Source organism: Rhinoraja longicauda, chromosome 27 (genome assembly GCF_053455715.1).
Source record: "Rhinoraja longicauda isolate Sanriku21f chromosome 27, sRhiLon1.1, whole genome shotgun sequence".
In the NCBI taxonomy this organism is placed as follows: Eukaryota; Metazoa; Chordata; class Chondrichthyes; order Rajiformes; family Arhynchobatidae; genus Rhinoraja; species Rhinoraja longicauda.
In genome coordinates, this window is record NC_135979.1 from 16,603,046 (window position 1) to 16,609,598 (window position 6,553).

The window sequence follows — 6,553 nt, forward strand, 5'->3', positions numbered from 1 at the left end:
ATCACGTGATCGAGTAGACCACATGACCTCCCGCCTCGTTGAACCGATGACGTTTTTGCATCGACCGGATGATTTCTGGCTGACAGTTCAGCTCCTGCAAAGTCCAGCCTGAAGAAGGGTCTCGACACGAAACGTCACCCATTCCTTATCTCCAGAGATGCTGCCTGGCCCGCTGAGTTACTCCAGCAGTTTGTGTCTATCCTCGGTTTAAACCAGCATCTGCAGTTCCTTCCAACACACGTCTCTTCAAGTGCTTTGCTTCCTGACGCGTTTTGAGCCATTTTACTACAACTATAGGTACCTCAAATATATATAGTTGAAAACAGATTCTGGGGGAAGCTCAAATAAAAACAGGACAATGTAAACAGCAGGTCATGCAGACCATGGAGAGAGAAACAGTTAAAGTTTCACCTCTTGTAATCTTTCATCAGAACCTTAATCTTTCCTTTAAAGGTAATCAGACAAGCATTAACTCTGGTTTCTTTCTTAAAACTTCTTCCCCACTGTTACGTGGCTTCTAGTTATAGTCACTGTTATTGGTCCCTCCTTCAGCTGGGTACAGTCCCATTCACCTCTATCCCTTTGCGGACATTGGACTTTGTCTTTGAAACTGGTTTGTTACACCACAAAACTTTACTTTGCACTCTGCTCTTTGCTGTACCAATTGTATTTATGTTTAGTATTATCTTATCTGATTGGATAGCATGCAAAACAAAGTGTTTAACTGTACCTTGGCATGGATAATAATAATAAGCATAAATTTATAAAAACTGCCCGGCCTGCTACATATCCACAGCACCTGAAGCAGATGATTTGTGGCTCTGTCTGAAGAATGGTCCCCATCCAAAACGTCACCTATCTATGTTCTTTAGGAATGCTACCTGAGCTGCTGAATTACTCCAGCTCTTTGTGTCTTTTTTAAAGCGTAACCTGGTGTTCCACATACATCTTCCCCAACAAGTGGTTAAGGCAGGTACAATAATAACATTTTAAAAACCTTTGGACTGGTACATGGATAGGAGAGGTTTAGAGATCTGGGCCAAATGCAAGTAGATGGAACCTGCATAGCTGGAGCATCTTGGTCGGCAGGGGTAAGTTATGCCAAAGGGCCTGTTTCCATAATGTACAACTCTATGGCTCCAAGTACGTATATCTCTGAGAGTTTTGTATGTTTCAGTTGGATCCCCTCTCATTCCTCTAAAAATCAGGAAATACAAAACCTAGTCAATTTTTATCTCTCCCCATGCAATAGTCTTGCCATTCCAGGAATCTCGTCCTATGCAGGACGGTTGCTTCACTAAATTGATCATGGTTCAATTCCCATATGTCCCCATGGCTCGACAAGGGAGGGCCCATTACAGGGTCAGAAGTTGTGATGAATTGGTCACTATTTTATTATCCAATACATTGCACCATCTATAAAACACATGCCAGCAGAATCTTCAATTGTTCTCTCATTCCTTGTGTCATTCCTTCTCTCATTCCAGCTCAGACTGAAACTATTTAAGACCAAACAGCTTGCTTGAATAACAGGTCATCACCAGCCAAACCATTTACTCCCTCCACCTTCTGGGTACCCTGGTGGCATTGTGTATCCTCTGCTGAACACAGCGTAGTTACCTGCTTTTAAAAATAGTTTTTAGATCCGTGAAGCCTAAAAGCCAGGTCAGAAGATCAGAACACCACCATTTAAAGATCCCCTCCAAGTCATACATCTTCCTGATGTGGAAACATATCACTGTTCTGATATTGTGTCGGAGATAAAAGATGGAACTACACACATCAACACTGGATGAGTTCACCAAATGAAGGCACTTCAAGAAATTGGACATCAGTGCTGGAGTAAGTCAGCAGGTCAGGCAGCATCTCTTGAGAACATGGATAGGTGATATCTGGAGAAAGGTCCTGTCACCTATCCATGTCCTCCAGAGATACTGCCTGACCCTTTGAGTTACTCCAGGATTTTGTGTCTTTTTTTTGTAACCCAGCATTTGCAGTTCCTTCAGTTTCTACTTCAAGAAATTGGCTCTGCAACACCTTCCAAAGAGAAATGAGCACAGGTGACAAATCCTGGCCTGGACAACAATGATAACATTCCATAAATGGATAATCAATCAATCAAAACTTTATTACAGACACAAGGTCCATATAAAAGCCAAGGCATTACATATAATAAACATACAGAAGCACAATAAGTTACATACAAAAGCACAGTAAGTTACTAACAAATTACTAACAAAAGTGCAATAAATTACATACAAGCACAATGCATTGTTTAAAGCATCAGTGATCAACAACGAGACAACTATACCAACAACGAGACAACGAGACAAATATACTATGATTGGTAGCGTGTAGTACTAAACCTTATTAGTGATAATGCCAAGATAATCTCATTTTCAGAGTAATTAATTCGGCAAATAAATGTATACATTAAAACAACCATGACAGCAGTTGGAATAGCTGTTTGGGAAATTTTGGCAAAAGACCATCTTAGCTAAATGAGTAAAGAATTGTGGTCAAGGAGTTGATTACTGACCCAATCGGGAGGTTTATGTCTACAAACTCACACAAAACATCTTTCTCATTAGCCTCTTCCAATGTTGAAGTGCGAGGAGTGAATAATGTCAGAAGGCGTGTCGTATGAAATGGATTATCAGCCATGAACTTTAAATAGAAATATGGCCTGCTTCTTCCTTCTGTCTCGCTGGGTTTTGACTGTTTACTGTAGATTGTTTTTGATTCACTGCTGCCTATTCTATAACTCGAGAACTAAAATAGCGAGAAGAGAAAAGAAAACCCTGTGTCTCGCAGTTCTTTAACGCAGAAACAATTTACCGTGTAGCACTGCGAACACAATAGAACCAATAACAAAACTACGCGTCCCTTTACTCAAGAACGCGGATTGCTGCCGTCTTATTACCCGGACCATTATTACTGAAACCGGGACGTACAAGGCATCCACGCATATTAAGAGAAAACTTTGCTTATACCACTGTTGTAGAAACGGAATAAACCTTGCCGATTGTTTTAAGTGAACTGAAAAGAACAGTACAAAACACTTCACAAAAATGAGACGAATTGAAAAACGCCACAATGGTTCAGAAAATAAAATTAATACTAATTTTCAATAAAAATAAACGAGCACGTGAAAACTTCCAATATAATGCTAACAACTGCACAATTTAATGTGCACAATTAAATACAGTTTTATAGAAACTTATATTGATTGGTGTATCCAATATAGTTGTATCCAATATATTGGTGTATCCAATATAGTTTTAACAGTGTATCCATCTCTCGAATGCAATGTGCGTCACCGCCCCTTGTTCGACGGATCGTTTTTTGTTATCTCTCGTTACTTTTACTTCTGGTTTGACTCACTTGAGTGCAGATCGCTCCCATCCTTCCCACCACATTATTCCGAACGAGAAATGAAAACTTCCTGCGACCAAAACACTCCAAGAACATGTAAAACAAAGCTCCAATTTGCCTGACGTCAGGGAACTAACACAGTTACTTCCTTCTTGTTTTCTGTCTAATAAATATATTTCTTTCTGAGGTTCCTATACCTTTTCCATGTATTTATTCAAAAATGCTTCCCACTTTTGTTATTTAATGAAAGATAATACTTTTAAATGTCCTTTTCTATTGAACACAAGATAAAACAAAAAAATCTCCCAAAATACAAGGAAACAGTAATCTAAAAAGCGACGGGCGAATGTAACAGGATATGGTTGAAAATGCAATTCAAAGGCAAATCGAGAAATGCAGAATGAACCATTCTTAACACATCCATATAACATGTATCAAAACTTCTTACAGTATCAAAACTCTGCAATTCTTTTTAAATAATGCATTACTGAAAAACCTTGCCTTTGAAGTCTGAAAGGTGTAAGACCTTTAGAGGAACTGACTTAAACATAGACCCAATCAATTTCCCTCAACTAACACTCTCCTGGGCCTGGGGAAACGTCCTCAGCTTCCACAACTTCTCCTTTTGACTCTTCTCACATTTTCCAAGTTAAAGGTGTAGCCATAGGCACTTGCATGGGCTCTATCTGTGCCTACCCACTGTCCGTTATGTCGAACAGTCCGAGTTCTAAATGTACACTGCCGCCATCTCCCAACTCTTTCTCTGCTACATCAATGACTGCATTGGGGCTGCCTCCTGCACCCATGCAGAAATCTTTGATATCATTAACTTTACTCCTAACTTCCACCCTGCCCTCAAATTCAATTGGACTATTACTGACACCTCTCTCTTTCCTTGATATCATATCATATCATATATCTACAGCCGGAAACAGGCCTTTTCGGCCCTCCAAGTCCGTGCCGCCCAGTGATCCCCGTACATTAACACTATCCTACACCCACTAGGGACAATTTTTACATTTACCCAGCCAATTAACCTACATACCTGTACGTCTTTGGAGTGTGGGAGGAAACCGAAGATCTCGGAGAAAACCCACGCAGGTCACGGGGAGAACGTACAAACTCCTTACAGTGCAGCACCCGTAGTCAGGATCGAACCTGTGTCTCCGGCGCTGCATTCGCTGTAAAGCAGCAACTCTACCGCTGCGCTCTCTCTGTCTCCATCACAGGGGACAGAATATCAACTGATGCCTGCTACCAACCTACTGTTTCCCATACCTCCTCCCACCTAGCCTCTTGCAATTTCTCATTATCCACTGCATCTGCTTCCAAGATGAGAATTCCATTCTCGGACATCCGAGATGTCCTCATTCTTTAGTAAAGTGGTTTCCCCCGCTGCTGTCATAGATGGATCCCTTACCCACATCTCCTCCATGTCCCATAGTTATGCTCTCACTCTCCCTCCCCCCAGATGGAACAAGAATAGAGTTCCCACCTTCCCCACCCAGTCTCTGCATCCAACACATCATCATCCAACATTTCCATCATCTCCAACATGATCCCACCACTATTCATATCTTCCCATCCTCACTCCTTTCCACATTCTGCAGAGAACTTGATTCTTCTAAGAAGAATCAAGTTCTCTGCAGAATGTGGAAAGGAGTGAGGATGGGAAGATATGAATCCCTTCCCCCCAAACCACCCCTTCCCCCCAAACCACCCCTTCCCTAAGTACTTTCCTCTGCAACCACAGGAGATGTAACACCTGTCCCTATATTTCCTCCCTCATTTCCATCCAGTGACCCTAGCAGTCTTTCCAGGTTAAAAAGAGGTTCATATACACCTCATTTAACCTCATTTACTGCTTCTGTGTGTTCCTAATGTGGGCTCCTGTACACCAAGAAGACCAAGCATAGATTTGGCAACCATTCCACAGAACACTCACACTCAGTCTGCCAAATCCTACTGGCTCTCCTGGTTGCTAACCATTTTAATTCCACTTCTCATCCCCATATTGAACTTTTTGTCACGGGCCTCCTCCATCGCTAGAGTGAGGAACACTCTAGGAAAAGTGGAGGAAAAACACCCCATATTCTGCTTGGGTAGCTTACAACCCAACGGTATATACATTGTCTACTTCAATGTTAGGTAAGTATATCACCCTCCCCGTCTCCCTTCTTCTCCTATATAAACCCCTCCTTCTTTCCTCCCCTCTACCCTGTGTCCCATCTGGACTTGCACCTATTTCTCCCTTCCACCTCTCCTTCCACCTGCATTTCTTCCTTTAACTTCCTAATTTGCAACTCTTCAATACTTTTACCTCACACCTTGTTTTTTCATCTCTGCCATTTGTCCAACCATCTGCCTATTCAAAAACTCTCTTCACCTGTATCAACCTGCTGGGCTTTGTCCTGCTGCTCCTCTCTTCCAACTTTCTTCCCCCCAATACAATCAATCTAAAGAAGGATCCCAACCTGAAACCGCTTATCCATGTTCTCCAGAGATGCTACTTGACCAATTGAGTTACCGTAGCACTTTTGTAAACGGACATCTGCACTTCCGTGTTCTAGACTTTAAGGTTGTTCTTCAAAAGCAATGCTCTCAAAAAAGGATATAGTATTATAGCAGCAATATACCAGCCCTAAACTATGCTGATAATTCTATTCTTGATCAAATTCCTGACTGAGTAAACGTTGTCCTATTTGTTAATCACAGAATCAGAGATTACAAGGAGATGTTTGGCCTGCTGGCCTTCATCAGTCAGGGCATTGAGTATAGGAGTTGGGACATTATGTTGCAGTTGTACAAGATTTTGATGAGGCTGACTTGGAACATTGTGTACTGTTTGGGTTACCCCGATATAGGGAAGACATCCTTTAAGTTGTGAAGAGTGAAAATATAAGTACAAAGACAATTTATGAGAATGTGGCCAGGAATCAATGGTCTTAGTTATGTGGTGGGTAATGTGGAATGAGTTGCCAGAAAAAGTGGTAGAAGTAGGTACAATTACAACATCCAAAAGACATTTGGGCAGATTCATGGGAAGGAAAGGTTTAGAGAGATATGGGCCTAACGCAGACAAATGGAATCAGCTCATGAAAACATCAGGTGTTGGCATGGAGAAGTTAGGCCAATGGGCCTCTTTCACTGTATTACACTAAGACTAGATGCTCTCATT